This window comes from Dipodomys ordii, unplaced genomic scaffold (genome assembly GCF_000151885.1).
Source record: "Dipodomys ordii isolate 6190 unplaced genomic scaffold, Dord_2.0 Scaffold122, whole genome shotgun sequence".
NCBI lineage: Eukaryota > Metazoa > Chordata > Mammalia > Rodentia > Heteromyidae > Dipodomys > Dipodomys ordii.
In genome coordinates, this window is record NW_012267338.1 from 4,301,641 (window position 1) to 4,322,034 (window position 20,394).

Here is a 20,394-nt window from a genome sequence, read left to right on the forward strand (position 1 = left end):
TCCCACCAACAATGCAGTAAGGTTCCCTTCTGTCCACATCCCCTCCAGCATCTGTTGTTATTAGAGTTCTTGATTTTTGCCGTTCTATCTGGGGTGTGGTGATATCTCAATGTTGTTTTGATTTGCATTTCTTTTATGGCTAAAACATGAATATATTCTTAAGTAGCTTATCCATGTTTCCTGAATATTAAGATGATTTAGTAATTAAAATTTTCTTTCATTTTTAAATTAAAATTGAGTTTAAAGTCATCAGCTGGAAGTTTTTCTTATTAAAAAGCACTCAGCTTTCATATTGTCTATAGCAGATATACATACATTGTTTTAGCAGAAAATGCATGGCATAAATTATTACTAATATCAGTTTTTATTTCATATATTTCAAGCATCACTAAAATACTTATAAACATTATCTTTAATTAGAGATATTTCATGCCTTTTTAATCTGAGGTCAGTAAAAATTAAGTATATTTCACATGATGTAATATTGATAACAAAAATTCCTCATTATGTCCTTACAAATTGATGGCATGAAAGACAGTCTTAAAATTTTACTAGCACTTTCATTTTACCAAGATCTCTACCCTTATTTTCTTCCTTCCTTTATTTACTTTCGTCTTTCCTATTTTTATTTCCTTTCTTCCTTTTTCTCTTTCCCTCTCCTTTCCTCTTCTCTAAATTCCACTTCAGTTCACTACTTGACCTCAATAAGCTAAAGATACAATTTAACTGTTTTAAAGGATGGTTATATATTTTATTTATCCACTCAACAAATATTTGAGTATAGATCTGTGCTGTGGAAATAATAAGAGTGGAACAAAGGACAAGATCAATGGGAGCATTTGCAATGAAGAAATCTTTGAATAAGTGAAGTAGCATCTTAAAATAGAAGTACAGAGTTAAAGGGACATGAGTTGCTAGATGACTTAAACTTGCTATCCAAATGAAAGCCTTCGCAGAAATTATGCTTAACTGAAATCTGAAGAAATAAAGAACTACATAACTACATGAGGAAGGTTCTAGGGGTATTAATGACATAAATGAAGTGATAACAAGATAAGAAGGAATTATCCATTGAGGGATCAGAATCTTACCATGGCTTTTAGTTAAAAATGTTCTCAAATTATTAAGGGTCATAGAACTCATAACTAATGTAGATGAAGATAATGATGACTATCATTGTGAAGATTAAAAGGTGTTTGTGACTTAGCTAACTATAAAAAATGCTCTCAAGGAAAAATGTGTCTTTTGTTTGATCCATCAAGAAGGGTAAAGAATTGTGGATTTCAAATCTCAACCATCCATAGAGGCTGGGAGTCCTTCTTACATATTTAGGAGCATCCTATCTTTCATCCATGTTGGATGGAGCTAATCTAAAGGATGTTGAGAGAGAATAGAGTTCTTTAGAGAGAGGATTCTTGTATGCATAATGAGATGAATATTACAGCTAAAACAACTCCCAAGATATTGGCCCAGGTAAGCATGGTTGCTTATTTTATAAATAGTTGTTCATTGAGTACATTCACAGTCATACAGAACAGACAAGGCTTTATTGTCTTAAAAACTGCTGGTCTAATGGAGGAACCGTGGGAGGACCTAACAGGACTAGAACCTAAGAGGGCTAATCAAGAAGCACTGCAAAGTATAGTTCTTCTTTGTAAAATAGGACCTCCCTTATAAATGGGCTCAAGGTCAGATTCCAGCATTTGTAGACAATTAGATTTTGTCCAGTATGGAAGTAGACATGTGAAATATCTCTTATTTTTCTCTTCATACGCTTTGGGAAAATTTAAAAGTATTCTTTATCTGATGTACTGTATTTATTTTTGCAATTGGGTTTGAACTCAAGAACTAGGTGCTGTCCCTGAACTCCTTGCTCTGAGCCACAGTTTTACTTCCAATTTTCTGGTGGTTAATTGGAGTTAAAAGTCTCACAGAGGTGGGCTTCAAACCATGATCTTCAGATCTCAGCCTCCTGAATAGTTAGGGTTACAGGCTTGACCCACCAGCCCCTGGCTTGATGTACCTATTTATGAACTTCTGAATTCTAGTGGTGAGCCATGGCTGCATGATTTATAGATTTTTTAAGACTTTCTAGTGCTCACTTTTAAGTGCTAAGCAAACAGACTTTCAGGTAAGAAATTCCCTTAAATCAGGCCTCTGTTTGGAAAGATTAAATAGGTTCATGAACACATAACTGTACGATGGACCAGGGAGGAGACATTCTCAGAAAACAAAACCCAAACAACACAAAACAGTCTGAGGGGAAGCATGGAAGAATGGAGAGTCCAGAAATGGAGAGAGAACTATTAATCATCTTAGTCATAGCTGAATGGGAAAATCTGAGAGATTCAGAGAAAAGAAATACATAATATTATGGTTAAATAACTTATTTTAACCCAATGCTATGATGTTTAATGTTACAATTAAATGTGAGAAATATGTGGAGGCTACAAGTAAAATTGATAATTTATTTCATTAAATTATATGCAAATAAAAAAACATGAGGAACATTTTAGATATTTTTATGTATTTTTCTCAGAAATATGAATTACCCATCTACTATTGTGTGACTGTCACTAAATCCTAGTGATATTTGTAAGTAAAAGAGGTATGTTCACTTCCGGATGTAAATTCATTAAACTTATTATAAAATTTTAGTTATATTAATTTTGCTCCCTTAATCAAATATTCAACTTAATTGCCACCAGAATTACTATAGTTCAAAAGGCATAAAATAACCAAAATATAGAGGAATGAAGTCACGCATGGAGGGGTAAGAATATGAATTGTCATAATCTCTTGGGGGGGGAAGCTTTTTTATCCCCAAATCGTGACATACTTTTTATCCGATCAACAAACCTGATTTTAGAAATTTGCTACACCTACCTTTCCAAAAGCTTATGTTTCCAAATAAATTTGTTCAAGAATATTTATGGCAGCTTATGTTTTTTTTTTTTACAATAGCTCTGGGTTGAGAGTTGGCTAAATGTCTATCAATATGACAATGGAAAGTAAACAAACCATGGCATATTCATAAGAGAGTTTTCTCAGCAATAAAAGGCAATCAAACCTTGATAAAAGCAGTAGCAAAGATGAATTACAAACCATTATTCGGAGTGAAAGAAGTCTTACACAGAAGATTGCATGCAATATTATTCCATTTTTTATTAAATTTGAGAACAAGTAAAACTAATCAATTGGGACAAAAGTATTTTAGAACCACAGTGATCTCTGGGATGGCAACAGGTTATTGCCTGAAGAGTTGTGAAGAACTCTTCAGGATAATAATAAATTTCTATTATCTAACACCCTGTTACAGCCTATGAGTTACACACATGTAGACATTCCATTTTGCATATATTTTACCTCAAACAAGGAACTATAAACACAAAGCAAAGTAACCCGAAGTGAGAGTGTGCTTTCTTGATACAATATTTTGAGAAAAATATAGTTACTGTGTATTATTTGAAACCAATTTGCTTTATTTCTGATGAATACAAACAACTTCTTAGGCCAACTTGAAAAGTTCTTTCCAATCCTGAAGATCACTCCAATATTGACAGTTCTCATGATATTCACAAAGCAAGAGTAAGTTCAGATTCCAGCAGATTTACAATATTTATTTGGGGTCATTTGATTGGTCTGAAGTCTGGTCCTGCATTTTTATTTGGATATGATTACTTTGGTAGTTTTGTAAGATGTCAGGCTATATGTAACTAACTTTAGGTATTTGCCATCAAAGATTTGCCATAGTGCTTTCTTGGTTCAATTCTCAAGGGGGAGCGGGAACAAGATCTAGATCAATTGCCAGGGATGTTTAAGTGTTTGCATAGTCTCAAGACCTTGAGACCTTGAGGAGGGTCCTGGTAAGAAAGAAAAATTCACTTTCTTTCCCTGATGGCACCTGTTCTTACACTGGCAGAACTTTAGCCCACACTGTCAACTGTGTAATAAATTAATTACCAATCTTAAAAAGGAGGGAGGGGAAATCAGAGCTATTAGAAACCCGCGTGTGTGTGTGTGTGTGTGTGTGTGTGAGACATGCCAGTTTCAAAGCCTGAACTCAGAGCCTCACTACTTACTCAGCACTGGTTTTCTACTACTTGTACCACCCTTTCTTTTAAGTCTTTTTTTTCTGCTGATTAATTAGAGGTGGAATCATATAAATTATTCTTCCCATGCTACCTTCAAATAGTTACCCTTCAGGCCTCAGCATGCTGAGTAGCTAGCATCACAGGTTGAGCCACTGGCACTGAACGGCTATGAGACACTTTTTTGAAAAAGACCTCTCACTTTAAGAGCAAGAACTAGTCATCTTTGTGGCCTTATGGAACAAAAGAAGATAGTTCATAACCTTTCAAACCCATTAATTACAGAACTTAAAATACAAGGAAATATTCCTGCAACAAAATGTATTTTCAGGGGCTGGGAAGGTGGCTCAGTGGTAGAGCGCTTGCCTTGCATGCATGAGGCCCTGGGTTTGATTCCTCAGTACCACATAAGCAAAGAGGAAAAAGCCGGAAGTGGCGCTGTGGCTCAAGTGGTAGAGCGCTAGCCTTGAGCTGAAGAGCTGAGGGACAGTGCCCAGGCCCAGAGTTCAGGCCCCATGACCGGACCCCAAAAAAATTATTTTCAAATATAGGAGAAACATATTCAACATGTATACCTGAGAAGGCGATCATGTTTAATTGTCTGTGGGATGAGATTTTTTTTCTATTTAAGCTACTTTGTGTGTGTGTGTGTGTGTGTGTGTGTGTATGTGTGTACCCATTCTGGGGCTTGAGCTTAGAACTTGGGTACTGTCCCTGAGCATTTTTGCTCCAGGCTTACCACTCTACCAGTTGAGGTACATCTCTACTTCTGGCTTTTTGATGATTCATTGGAGATAAGAATCTCATGGACTTTCTTGCCAAGGCTGATGCCAAACCATGATTCTCAGCTATCAGCCTCCTGAGTAGATATCAGCCACTGGCATCTGACTCTGAGTTATTATCACAATTTCATATTTGATCTAAGAATCTAATCATTTCCATTAGAACCAGAAAAGTTCATGGCCAAGTTCTCAGGGCTAGATCTAAACACTATGAGATACATGAATAAGTGAGCCAGAATATGCCCCCTTTAATTAGTAAGAAAGGGGTTTCTACTACTGACCCTTAGAATTTGTTTAAAATAATTACCCAGCACATGGCAAACTTGGGTCAGAGAATACCTTTCCTCCTTGAGTGGTTTGTTTTATTTTACTTTTCCTAAATTTATGACTCAGGTAATCCATCTACTTTCTCCTGTTGAAAGAGTGCCAGGAGTTACACTAATGAATGTTTCTGTAGAAAGACAGAAATTCAACATTGGAGAAAAAGCATTTCCTCAGAATCACTGTGATGATGTCTTAAGTACATGCAATCTGATTGTGCTCCAGTATTGGAGCCAAGAGTGACCATCTGAAAGGAAAATGAAGTATCCTTAGTGTACAAAGAGTATGAAATGTTCAACAGGTTAACCTTGGGGTTCCTAACAAATATTTCAATTGTGTGCAAAAAGAAGTACAAGGAAAGTTTCTCAAATAAAATGAGATTGATTAATTGAATCCTGGGAAGAAAATGGCAGTAAAAAACCTTTGCAGAATTGATTGGGCAATATCTTTTCTAGGCCAATGACATTAGCTGCACTTGTTTAACCCTTGATAATGAAAAGGAGAAAAGGCTGTTAAGGATGACTACCTACATACTTCAAAATCTAAAAACTGACGTGCAGAATCAATCTGTCCAACTGAGGAATATACACGTGTAAAAGCAGACTAGAAAAAAGGTTTCACAACCATGAATTAAAAAGAAAAACACAATGGATAAACAGATACAGAGCTGGGGGTCAGAAACACAAATTTTGATGGCCAACATCTAGGACAGAAAGCTCATTTAAGAGTTATTTATTTACGTGTTATATAGATGAGCTTTATACTTCGTGCCAATCTTCTTGCTCCAAAAACGGAGCATTAAGCACTTGTGCGTGCACACACACACACATTTTTCATATAGCTTACTTACATGGTGTTCAAAGGAGGAAATGGTACATAAAACATCCATAAAATAAAGAAAAAATTAATAATATTTTAAAAATGTAGAACCACCTGCTGGATAGAGAATTTATTGTAATATTAGGTGGAAAGGGATATTGGGGAAGCATATTCCATAAGTGGAATAAAGACTTAAAAAATATTGAGGCAAGATAGTACTTAGAATCACCAAGGACCAACCAAGAAGAGTTTTGAGGCAAGAATGAGGGGGAAAAAAAGTTAAGAATGCCAATTGTTACCCAATACCATTCTTCTGCCTCTTGATTTCCTGAGCAGCGCAATCCTAAAGTGATTTGGTGAAGCAAACCAGTGTAGGCATGCGCATCTAGGGAAGAAGAAGTAGAGGCAGTGGGACCAATAGAATGCCTCAATGAACAAGGCCAGTTACTACAGTTCAGTCAAAACGAGAAAAAGTATCTGCATGGAAGACTAAGATAGAGGAGCCAATGCAGGGCAAGGAACTGAAAAGGGGAAGGAGAATTTCCATCCAGAGTGATGGGCCAGTGTGGAATTTCCAGAGTCCAAAATGACATGGAAGGAACAACATAAGCTCAGGTGGGGAAGCATTCACCAATTACATCAATATGCTCAGGATAATGGCAGATTTCTCCCTGTTACAATTAGAGACATAAGTGTGGATTCACTGTCATAGTAAGTAAATAGAGGTCTATGCCAAAAGTTACATATCTATGTGTATGTGTACATACTCCGCTCACCAGCATATATTTTATTATTTGATTAAGTATTTAGTCTGTTTAGTCTTCTGCTTTCTTTTTCCTACATGCTACTTTCATATTTATTAATATTTCTGTTCCTATCCACTGAGAATGAGAAAGGTCATAGTACCTCAGTAGAAAGAGGATCTCTAGTTCCCACATCTTAGTATCTAAATATTTTTCTTTATTAAAAAACTAATGGTAGAAGCTGGGAGCCAGTGGTTCACGCCTGTAGTCCTAGCTACTCAGGAGGCTGAGATCTGAGGATTTTGATTCAAAGTCAGCCCGGGCAGGACAGTCAGTGAGACTCTCATCTCCAGTTAATGACCAGAAAACCAGAAGTGGCACTGTGGCTCAAGTGGGTAGAGAGCTAGCCTTGAGCTGAGCAGATGAGGGACAGCACCCAGGCCCAGAGTTCAAGCCCCATGACCAACAAAAAAAAATGTAGAGACAGTTTAACTGTACACATGGGGAAAAGATGAATCTGGAGCATCTTGTGCCAGAAGAAAGATACTCCAACAACCATGAGGACATACAAAGAGGCTGTCCAACTCAACAGATATGGACCAAGTCAAGTACCCAATAAGGTCTATTTGTATATTACAGCCTAAGTGACAAACGAGAAAGCCGTGAATCCCTACTGCGATAAACAAAAGGATAACTTACACATTTGAGGTACGATGCCGTATTTGCATGTTTGGAGAGTGTCAGCCATGAAGCATGTATGTATTTAGTGCTAGGATAAAAGAGTGATGTTACTATGAAAAAGTTAATTACACCGCCATGGTGATATCATTTGCCATGGCACAAATCAAATCTGGTTAAAACCTAATAGGATGCAGGTGATAACATTGTCCATTCTATAATGTTCCTTCAAAAGGAATGTATTATGAATATGAGCAAATATCACCCAAGCAAAAGGAAAGAGAAATTCTCAAAATAATGTCACGATCTTCAACAATCACGAGACACACCGGCTGTGGTGGAACATGCCGGTAATCAATGAGGAGGAATGAGACAAGAGGATCACAGGTTCAAGACCAGCCTGGGCTACACCTTTGGAAGTGGCACTGTAGCTCAAGTGGTAGAGTATTTGCCTTGATTTGAAGAGCTGAGGGACAGTGTCCAGGCCCAGAGTTCAAGCCCTATGACCGACAAACAACAACAACAACAAAAAAAAACAAAACACCAGACACAGAAAGTCAGTAAGAACAGCAAACAGTTTCAGGCTTGTTTCAAATGGAGTAAAAGTACAATTGTGATTGGTGATTTTGATGGAAGGCTTCAAAGATTTCACATTTGTTGGAGAATATACTTGTGGGCTGCTGTGTTGACAAAACAAGGAGACAGGATTTGGGTCAAGAAAAGAGACCCACATGAAATGGCACTGTAGTAATTCAGAAGAACCTGCTAACACCTCCCTTGAGCGATGTAACAGAGGAAATGGTGAGGGCCTGTTGATGTGAGTCATCTATTGGGAAGATAACCTATGAATTTTGCTGTTGTAGAGCAGCAGGGAGTATAATCTTTTATCTTGGATAAGTTTAAGGCTTGACAAAGATTCTGAAGCCCAGAGACATTGATTTATTACTTTTTTTTTAACCTTGGCTGGACTCCTTCCAAGATCCTTCCAATCTCTGCCTCCTTAGTCCTGTAGCTACCATTACAATCATGAGCCGCTCCAGCTAGCTAGATTTGTTCCATGACCAACGACTTCGCCGTAATCACTTGATTAACTTTGTCATGGCTGTGCTACTCTTGTATCCTTGCAATTAATTGTCCTTGAAAATCAAATTCTGCATTTTCCCCCTTTTCTGAAGTGCTGCTCCTATTATTTGACAGTGTGTTGATACTGCAACAATATCCTGAAAATAATTCAAATTATTGGGAAGCAGGCTAGCCGTAAGTTATAGGACTCTGTCTTACAAAAAGTCTTGACAATGACTTTACTGTTTTTACTCCATCAATAAAAGGGTGAAAAGCAGAGAATCATGGTGATTAGATCAAGTACTATGGCATTAGATAGAAATGATTTTAGGATTAGCTAGACAAGTTACAATTTTGGACAGGGTGCTTATGTTCTAGAAACTCAATGTACTCATAATCTGAAGGCGGCACACTTATGATATCTGTACCACAGAATTGTGTAAGGATAAGCTAGAAATGTAAAATAGTTGCATTGAGCTCAATACTAGTTTTTGTAGTTATAATTAGCAATAGTATTAGTGAGTGAAGCAGCATGCTGTGATCATTTCAAAGACTTGCGGATGAATTGCTCAAGTCTAAGTAATTATTTAAGGTATAATATCATTACTTGAGTTTAAAAATGCATCAAAGACCAATGGTATAAAGATATTAAAATGTTATCAAAGACTACTTTTCATATCCGTGACAATGGCTGATCATTTTTTTTTCTTCCAATGATGCACATTTCTTGTATTTGGTTTGTATTCAGAAGATAGAAGATTATTCAAAACTTTTAATACTATACTGCTCTGGGGAAATTGCCATAAATTATATGAATGTTTCTCTAATTTTGGATACAGCCACTTGGTAGAATATTCACTCCAGAGAGGTAAATGTTCTTGCTCAGAACAGAACAGAACATACTTTTTGTTGTTGTTGTTGAATGCCTTCCTTCCTAATCCAATTTTCTATTCTCTATTTAGTATGCCTAATCATTATGCTCAGGCTCGCTTGGAAACAGTTGTTCTTAATTGTAAAATTGAACTGTGCCCCATTAAGCTCTTGCCTTGCTGCTTTTGAGTTCCTTGGTGGTTAGGGATGTGGAGATGCATCCACATTCTCTCTCTGCCAGTTCTTTTTATCTTTCCTCTCTGATGCTGTCCCTTCAGTGTTCCACTGTTAAGTGGTTCCAGCGTATGTCTAATATAATTTTCTAATGACTGAGGCATTGTTCTCGCTGCTGATATATCAGCAGGAATGCCACCTGTGCCTGAGAATTCAGAACCAACACGACTGTATATTTTAATGGAGCAAGAGAGAGAATGCAGAATTAAATTGAAAGTACCACTCCAGTTCTATCCATTAACTTCTGATATTTAATTTTGCAGCAACTGTAATTGTGAGATGAGATAGAGTGGAAAGTTGCATGCATTTTTTTAATTACCTGACATTGAGTTCGAAATATTGTTATGAATGAGATTTTAAGCACATGTGACATCTCAATCTCAATTTATTTAAACACAAACTACTTGGAATACTTACATTTTTCTGGGTAGTTGCTTAGAAGCTGTGAGAATATAAGTGAGTTTATACCCTCATGGAATCGGCAGTCTACTTCCTAACACATTTTTAATATCTTCAGTCCTCCAGCTTCAAGAATATGGTTATTTTGTGTGTATATATAATAGGAAGAATTAATGTTACAACCATTCGCATTAAAATTACAATACAGAATTTTTATCACTTATCCCAAGACCAGTGAATCTTAGTGACCACTATGGATTTCATGAAATTACAACTTTTGTAATGGCTTGCCTATTGAAGATATATAATAATAAAAAATCATCTAGCTCCATACCCTATATCCAAACAACTAATTTTAATTTCACTATGAAGAGATGATAGGTTGGTTAAAAGAGATCTTATACTACTCTTATTTGCTCTAGTTTTGTTTGCTCTTCACAGCCCCTCATAATGTTGTTGTTGTTGTTCTAGTTTTCTGTTATTTTCTGTTTAGTTAGGACTATGGGCTTGAGAACTCAGTGACCATCTTTTAAGTTTGTGGGTGTGTTAGTACTATGATTTGAACTCAGGTCCTTGAATTTTTGCTTGACTTGTTTGTTCACAGCTGGCGATTTACCACTTGGGTCATGCCTCCACGATAGCTTTTGGATAGTTAATTGGAGATTAACTATCAGACTTTTCCACTCATCTTGGCTTTGAACCATGGTCTTCTGATCTGAGTAGCTAGGATGACCAAAAAAAGGGGTTATTTTAGTGCATATCCTTTACAATATGAGGGGGTTTCATTGTGATATTTATATATATGTATATTCACATAATGCACTTTGAACAAATTCATCTATCCACTGTAATCCCAGAGAACCTGAATTTATACCTATTCTGGTTGACATAGTATGAGAGAGCTATAATTGGAACTTTGAATCCTTCACTCTGGAGTCACTTTTGGGAAAAACCTAGGGTTTAATAGCACTCTCTGATAGGTGCTGGGATTTACACGAAGACAAGGAAAATGACAGATTGCACCCAGATGCTATATTTTTCCATCTGCACATTGTGTGTTGATATTGTCTTCTTCGATGTCGTAAATTGACAAGCATGTTTTTGTTCAGTTTGGTTTCTAGTAATAATTGCCTCTAGAAATGCGGGCTAGCTGGCTGCATTCTGCTGTGCTCTAACCTGACAGGTGTGACAGGAATTTATTTTGCCTGAATGATCACCTGGCTAATGGGACATTTAAAAATTGATTTTTTGTGATTATGTGATAAATGAGAATAAATCCTTAAAAGTACTATTTACTCACAGATGGAGCACAAGAGACCTTTGATCTAGTTACATTCTTTGTCAAAAGTAGAGTGACACCTCAGAATCATCTGAAATACATGGAGTGAGGTAGAGGGAAGTGGCTTATGGATTTTACTTTTAATATTTTTTGCTTTGCTGTTCAATAGGCAATCAGATCTGCAAGAGTTTCTTTTCCTTTTTTTTTTTTACAACATTTTGGCTTATTTCACACAATCTAATTAGAAATCTCATGGAAGTCATACCACAAATATTTTTTAGATGTAGTGAACACACACACATACACACATATACACATGTACACACACAGATAGGCAGAGACAGAGGAAAGAAAAAATATCAAAGGAGAAAATTCCATGATGGTATTAAATATCATGCCATACCACTTAAATATAAAGCAAAGCAATTAAGAAGCAGATAAACCAACAAAGCAGCAAAAATATACTAAGGAAATGTCATGTTAGGTCAGACTCTTTGCTGATTGGGGTTAAATGGCTGCTAATGGTCCCCATTGGTAACCAGAATGCTCATCCAGAAACTTCATCTTTTTTCCTCTCTGTCTTCATTCTTCTCGGTGTAGCATCACATCCAGTTAAGATTTCCTTCTGCTAGTTCTCTTCTTCCACTCTTTCCATCTTTCCAAAGAAGCAACCTTTACATGCCTAAAGCACCTGGCTAGGGAGTATTACGCATGCTCACTGAAGAACCATTGCTCCTTCATCACCTACCCAGCTTTCTCATACGTTTTGGTCTCTTTCTGGATTTGCCATTCTGTCATTCATCACTCTGCATAACCTGAACAACTGTTTCAGTGCAATAGTTAAGGAAGCACACTGCTATTTAAATACATTTAAACAATACAGAATGCATTGTCACATATCAGTTGTAAAGAACTATGTGAGTTGGTGATGTTGCACACACTTGTAAGTCTAGCTACTTAGGAAGCAGAGATTCAAAAGAAAAAAGAAAAAGAAAATCAGTGGTCGACACCCATCCAGCATGGGGTTAGTGAAATCCATTTGTCAACAAACAACCAGAGTATGGTTTTCTTACCTTATTCCTAGCCCAACACCAGCCATAAAGACTATTTTAAAGAATAGCCTAAAGAAAAATAAAAAAGAAGGTGGATGGAACTTTAGGTAAAGCTCAAATGGTAGAGTGCTTACTCATCAATCACAGACCCCCAGTTCAGTCCCCTGCATTGTCCCCAAAGTAAAAAATGAAATATGCAAATAACGAAATTATAGAGTCTCAGAAGAGTCCTTCTCCTAAATACATAGCTCTTCTATATCAGATTTTTATATCTTTCGACTAGGACTAGTTTATATGTGTGTGTGCTTCTTCAGAAAAATTCTATTTAAGATCAAGTCATGATTCTATTCCTTTATTTTAAATCACCTATTTCCTCATAATTTTCAAATGCTAACTAAAGATTCACAGTATCAACATGAAGTAAAACTTTTGAAGACTCTGAAAGTTTGAAGTGGGTATTGTTGTGGCTGACAAAAAGCTTTAGAAATGTTGAGTTCAAGGATACAAAGCACATTTCTGTCATTGTTGTGACTTTGTGATATTAAGCAAATGTATTTTTGTCTCAGCAGCATCATCTGTAGAATCCTCAGAGTAATTGTATTATTTTATAGGCTCATATGAAGTAAATCCAATGATGTACAAGGAGCTTTAAACAGTATCTTACAAATTGGCACATGCAAAACTTGTTTTCTGTTGTTATCCTGTGATACATAGTTACCCATTAATGTATGTTCATAAATATAAATGTGAATTAACTTTCACTTGCTCATTTTCTCTAACTTATTTTAGCTATCTAAAACATAGACTAACTAAATAATACTTTACTTAATAGTTTACATTTTTATGTCCTAAAGAAGTTGAAAAATGACTAAGCAGACATTTTTTTAAAAAATTTCTAAAGGAAACCAGTAAGCAGAAAATTGAGTATAAAACAATATTCACTGATTTCTTTTGACTTAGTCTGTACATAAACCCACAAACTCATTAAGACATTAAGTTTGTATGCTAACTTTTATAGCATTTAATTGCATCTGTGTGTTTATGAAGAGATAAAATATCTTTTGAATAATATCCTACAAAGGGAAAGATTTTCATGAGTTATTTAAAATAGATACTCAAAATAGGGACTATGAATTTGGGTTGTTTTGTTTACTGAAGTTTTTGTCAGTTTTGAGAAAAAAAATCTCAAATTAATTCTCGAATTTGGAAGGTTAAAGATTATACATTTTGAAATAAGATCAGTATGAATAAAAACAAGCTATATTCTTTTTTTATTGTGAAAATACCGTACAGAGGGGTTACAATTACATGGGCAAGTTAATGAGTACATTTTTTATTAAGCATTGTTGTCTCTTCCTTTTTCCCCTAACAATCCCTTCCCATTCCCCCCCCTACTTTTTCCCCCGCCAAAGTTGTAAAGTTCATTTTTCGACATAATGACTTGTACATCTCGTTGTTTCAATGGGTCCATCTTCTGACATTGTCCCATTTGTTTGGAAATGGAAAGACTTGGAAAATATTATATTAAGTGTAGTACGCCAGGCCCAAAGAAACATAGGTCCCATGGTTTCCCTTATTTGCAATAACTAGTATATGTCTGAGACAAGCAGAAACGGTCAGATAAGTTGATGTTAGGTGAAATAAACTCCAAGATAAGGACTCACATGTTTTTCTTTCATGCGATTGTTTCTAACATATTTATAAGATATTTCTTTGTTGCTTTGCATGTCCCTCCCCCATGAGACAAGCTATATTCTTAAGCAAAAAGAATGAAGCAAAAAAGATTTGTAGCTTCAATATGGGTGATGTTAAGTTTAGCATTGTCTTCTTTTTTTAAAAGAATATTTTATTGTTGTTGTAGAAGTGATGCACAGAAGGGTTGCAGTTATGTAAGCCAAGTAATGAGTGCATTTATTTTTGGACAATTTCACCCCTTTCCTTACATTCTCCCAGAGTTTTCCTCCCGACCTTCTTCTCAAGTTGTATAGTTCACTTTCAACATAGTGTCTAGTGAATACCACCTCTGTGTTTGTTCACCCTCCCCCTACCCCATCCTCCCAAAGACAAACAAACAAATAAGACAAAAGGAAGAGACAAGGAAAGCATTGTATTCTGAGATACAGTCTGGGGACATTTTTGCCATTCCTGTCTCCCAGATTCATTGACCTGAACCCCCTCCCCCACTTCAGTAATAAAAACAAACAAAAAAACAAAGCTTGGGACAAACGGTGAAGAAATGCAACAGTGATAGTCATTAGACACTATGTTGAAAATGAACTATACACCTTGTGGGGGAAAGGATTCAGGAGGGAAAAAACCTGGGAAAAAAGAAGTGCCACTCTTCAAACCTGACATACCCAACTCTAACCCCTCTGTATATCACCTATACAAGAAAATATTTTCCAAAAAGAGAAGAAAGGAAGGTTGAGCAATAGAAGAAACAAAATGTATATTGTGATGAATACATTGTCATAATTTGAGTAAACACATTTCAGGGAATATTGAGACTTGTTTTTATAAAAGGAGATGTAATTTTAAATACAATAATTATCCAGTAGTCTAGAAAACTAGCAAATATGTTTGTATGAATGAATATATTACCTACATTTGGAAGTAAACATCTGTTTCTTTTTTAACCAAAACATTTTCAAGTTTGCTTACAGTGAAAACACACCTATAAATACTAAAAAATTAAACATAATATTCAACTGCTTGAGTAAATTATACTGAAGTTAAATTCATAGAAACATAATGTGAGCAGATTAGTCAAACATACCAATTTCAAAATACAATGTAAATTTTAAAGAAAAATTATTTTAAAAGGATTTTATTAGCATTATATTCCCAGCATATATATATATATATATGGTTTATATAGTGATTTATTTTATAAATATGTTTTATATTTATATGAATATACACAAATGTTTATAAATATAAATATTTACATATTATATAAAATTAATGAGTATTTGTATCTAAATGTATTATGAGATTTGTTAATATTACTATATTATAGTTTATATATATAATCTATATTTCTATCTATGGTTTTTATTTTTCCTTTTTGTGCTGGTACAAAGTAATTCTTTTCTTTCAATAAAGATGTGTCATAGCGATAGGACTTTAGAAACATTCTAGTGAAAGACTTCATTTACTAGTTCCTTGAAGATGAAATTCTTCCCAAGGAATATCTCCTCGGGATTCAAGAAGAGCCGCTGAGCAGGAACTTTTTTTAACTTATTGAAAGGAATAATTCCTCAATCTCCCAAGCACAACACCTAATGCCTAATTTAAAAAGATAAGTTTGTGTAAAATCCTAATTAGATCATTACCAAAATGCACCATTATAATGCTATTAAGATTGTTTTCCCTATTTATTAACTTTCCTTTTCACTAATTTGAAACATTGAACAGTTGTATCACAGAAAGGTGGATAATTTGAGCCCAAGATTTTTTTTTACTTAACTACTAAATTAAAAGGGTAGCCTATAAGCTAAACAAAATAGTTCACTAAAAATGGATGCCTGGTCTGAACAGCTAATCTTAATAGTATATAAATTCAATTTAATGACCAACGTTAAAGTTTACTTAAAGTAAACTTCAAGGTGTGTGTGTGTGTGTGTGTGTGTGTGTGTGTTTTGGGTCCAGTCGTGGGGCCTGAACTCTGGGCTTGGGTGCTGTCCCTCAGCTCTTCAGCTCAAGGCTAGCACTCTACCACTTGAGCCACAGCGCCACTTCCGGCTTTTTTCTTTTTCTGCTTATGTGTTGCTGAGGAATCGAACCAAGGGCCTCATGCATGCAAGGCAAGCGCTCTACCACTGAGCCACCTTCCCAGCCCGGTGTTGTTGCTTTTTAAAATTGTATATTTATTTTAAATAAGTATTTATACACAGGATTACCATTCAAGGAATCAGGATCGTTATCACTCCTTTCATCATTTTAGCCCATCCCTTCCAGCTCACCCCCTCCCTTCAATTTTCCTAATTTCATAGGATATGCATTGAATATTATGACTGTATTCTCCTCTTTTCTTTTGTCTATTCCCTTCTCCTATAATGTATTACTTTTTAAAGATCTTCTTTTATGTATATAACACTCAGTATCTCTAATTGAATAGAAATCTATAGGATTCCCTTAACTATTTATATTTTTCTGAAATGATCAGAAAACAAACAGTCCCAGTCTCACATCCTTTGAATATGATCTTTTCTTTTGTCAGGCACTTGATGAATTCTTCCAGACATCCTTCATATTGTCTCTCATTTTATATTTTCAAACCATAGTTTCCACCAATAGACAAGAATCATTCATACTGGAGAAATTATATAAGAAAAGCAATAGCAGAATGAAAATTCAGGACAATGTGAGAACTTGAGATTTCAGTTATATAGAAACCGTCTATCAGACATGCCCTAAGAAACTAAACTAAGCTGTGTGCATTGTTAACTTCCTTGTCAGGCTTCATTGTGAGCTCAGTCTCACTCTTCTTTCATTAGCGCTGATAAACAAGAATTGTAAACCTCTTAAATTCAATCTTGCCATTCAACATTTACTTTGATTCTAATTTATTTCTTCGAAGATACCCATCAATTTGTCTTTTTTTTTAACTCTGCCGTGGCTCTAATAGATTCCATTCTAATAGTTTCCATTATAAAAGAATTCCTAGACTTGGAATCAGATTGCTTAATTAGAGGCTAACTAACAATCCCAGAACAAATGCTATGCAATGACTCAAAAGCTAGCAAGTTATATTTTTCAAAATGCATGTTGGATCTTCCCTTATTAGAAAATATAAACTAAGTTTATGCAGCATAAAATAATGGGATGTGATAATGAAGGTATAACTTGAAATTTTTGCCAAGCCCATGTGTAATTCTGAGAATTTGTAGTGAGAGAATTAAAATACTTAATTTAGTGATTCTATACTTTTAATAAATTGAATTTCTCTCTTACTTTGCATAAGTAATAACTTTCAATATTTTTTTCTCCAGTGACCTATTTTTTAATTGATGCTCACAGTTCCCTAATATTCATTCAGCAATATTTCTAGACTTTAATGATGCAGTTCTAAAACAGCTCCTGTAGTCAGGTGATCTGTTAGATTTATGGCATATGGAATTTAACAGTTATCTGGGGATTGAACCCACACTTCCTGGAATTTGTTTGTTCCTTGTAGAGACAAGAAGCCAAAAGGCTAGGAGCACACATTCTCATATCACATTTTGAGTCTTCTTTACATTATTTATAATACTACATCCTTAGCCTACAAATGGAAACAACGTTCAGGAGTCAAATAAGTCAATCACTTTGAACCATGTCTAATACATTCACATGATTTATGTTGCTTCTGTTTCTCGATGTGTTTGGAAGTAAACACAACAATCTATGTTCACTAAAAGTCTTTGATTTTTTTTTTCATCTGGGTTTTATAATTGTGCATTCTTAAATTTAGGTAAAACTGTGCACAAAGTAATTTTTATTTTATTTGATCTTGTTTGTCTAGTTCTGTTCTACCTTTGTGATAGATTGGATTTAAATTGGAACACAAACAGCAGCTCTTTTTATAGTTTAAAGGTTCATGTCCTGTGCTTATTCAAAGTGGGGCAGCCTCATTTTTTTTAATAGGAGGCAAAACTGTTGTAAAACGGACAGGTCATTTGGGAATAATCAGGTCAATTAGGAAGCATTCTTCTGAATTCTGTGTGAATATTATTTTTCTTTTGTGATTGGGAATTATTTAAACAGAGGGCATGCATATAATTGTGAATTCTCTAAATAGAGTATGATCAGATTTATGAGACACATCTTTCCAAGTGCTGCTGGATTAAAATAAAAATTTTATTCATAGATGGTAAGTCATAATAATATTAATAAGATGATACTTCTGTGACATGACAGTGATTGTCCTCTTAATTGACTTAGACATGTTTTCAGTGGCAGTATTAAATGGAGAATTAAAATGATAAAAATGGGCTTAGTGTTTTTTTCATTTCCCCTAAGTCATAAACAAAGGCGAAACAAGCAGATGCAGATAACAAAAGTATCTCTTACAAATCCCTCATAGGCAGAATAAGCAGATCTTATGCTAAATTCATCTTTGTCCATTTACTTAGCATCACCCCTGCCATTCTATCTACAAAGAAAACCTCTCTTCTCGTAACTTGGGACGTGTTAGCATGGTTCTTCCCATGATGAATTTTTTTCTGCTTTTGGTTCTATTCTTATTTACCATATTATTGTGTTTTTTTTGTTTTTTTTTTCCCCTCCCTGCCTGGTCATTTCCTGCCTCATCAGTTCTATTAAGACGATTCAGAACAAGAAGCCTACTCCAGGGGGGATCCTTAGCTTTTGTCTTACTCTTGTAGTAGATCATGGCATGAACATAAGGATTGCTCTCCATGAAAAACATCAAGTGACATAATTGTTGAAAACTGGAAATGTCAGACTCTGGCATTCAGTATGGGGCCTATTTTAAACATTGTGATATGTGTAGCATAGCGTGGGGAGAGAGCATTGCAATGAAGACTGGATGGAGTCTCCCTGGGGTAATTTTAGCTCTGTTAAATGTGTGTATGTGGTGGTGGGGGGGGTGCTTGGCAATCTTCATTGTTATTTTTTAATTTCATTTGCATCTTTAAGTAGTTGTACAAGGAAATTGCCCTTCAACAAAGAGAGTATATATGAGTGCGATGAATCTTGATTCGTGTCACCCCTTTGTTCTCCCCCCATCCCTCCTGCCCTCACTCCTTCCCTGGCTTTTCTTAATATTTATAGAATATGCATTGGGTTTGATAAGTGCAACACCTCTCTTCATTGAAACAATATTTTTATTTCCTTGGTAACTAGACCTTTATAAGAAAAGTGGCTTAAAGAAACAAAACTCCCAACTTATCCCTGGCTTATTGAACGACTGTTGCATAGCTTAACAACCAGAGAAAATTATTTAATGACTATGCAAGAGTAGGGCTTTGGGAGACATGATGGTCATTTTCTCCAATCCTGTTACTCATTGGTCTTTATTGAGAAGGAATATTCAGCAGTTGAGTCAGAAGGTTGAAAAGAGGTCATCATAGTCCTGGAAATTGCTTTACAGATGTCATGCACATTAATTTGTCTCTTTAAATACAGAAAGTGCTGAACAATTTCTAAGTTATGAGGCCAAAGGGACTCAATTCATCCTTAGTCCTCCATACATATTTCATCCCTAATAAAAGGATTGGTATGCAATAGCACAATGAAATGTATGAGGAACATACTCCACTTGATGAGTTCAGTAAAGTCCCAAACATTTTCATTAAGCAAATCCTGGCACCAAGCCTGGGTGTCTTTGCAGCCATGTATACCACTGTGCCTCTCCTCAGCCAGTTCTGTACCACAAAGGAATAGGACTTCCTTTATGTGAGATGAATCAACAATGAGGAGTAAGCCAACAGTGAGTTTAAAACATTTGTATGAGTAAGTCATGACTCAAAGATTAGTTTTCAGTCCTAGGCCTTGAACTCAGGGCCTGAGACATGTCATCTCTGAGCCTCTTTGTGCTGAAAGCTAGTACTCTACCACTCGATCCACAGCATCACTTCCAGATTTCTCTGAGTAGTTTATTGAAGATGAGTCTCACAGATTTTTTTCTGTCCAGGATAGCTTTGAACCATAGTCTTCAGATCTCAGCCTCCTAAGTAGCTAGGTTTACAGGCATGAGTGACAAGTCCCCGTCTTGCTCAAAGATCTTTTATAAAACAAGGTGCTCTCATGAGGAACTGCTTTGTTTTTTTTTGTTTATTTTTTGAAGTGTGTTGGATTAATCTGAAGATAATTAAGTTAAGAATAGGGATTAGAGAAGTATTTGTAGTAGGAAGTTAAAGGATTAGAGTTGAGATGTTTCTATGGCTGTGGTTTACCAAACATTCAAAGGAAGCCTACTATTAGCAGATCATTTGAAATGGAACTAATATCAAGTGCATGAAAGCACACTAAAAGAAAATCATAAATCACAAAATTGAGTTGTCAGCAATTAGAATACAGAAAGGAAATTCATTATAATGTATGTTGTATGAGATTTCT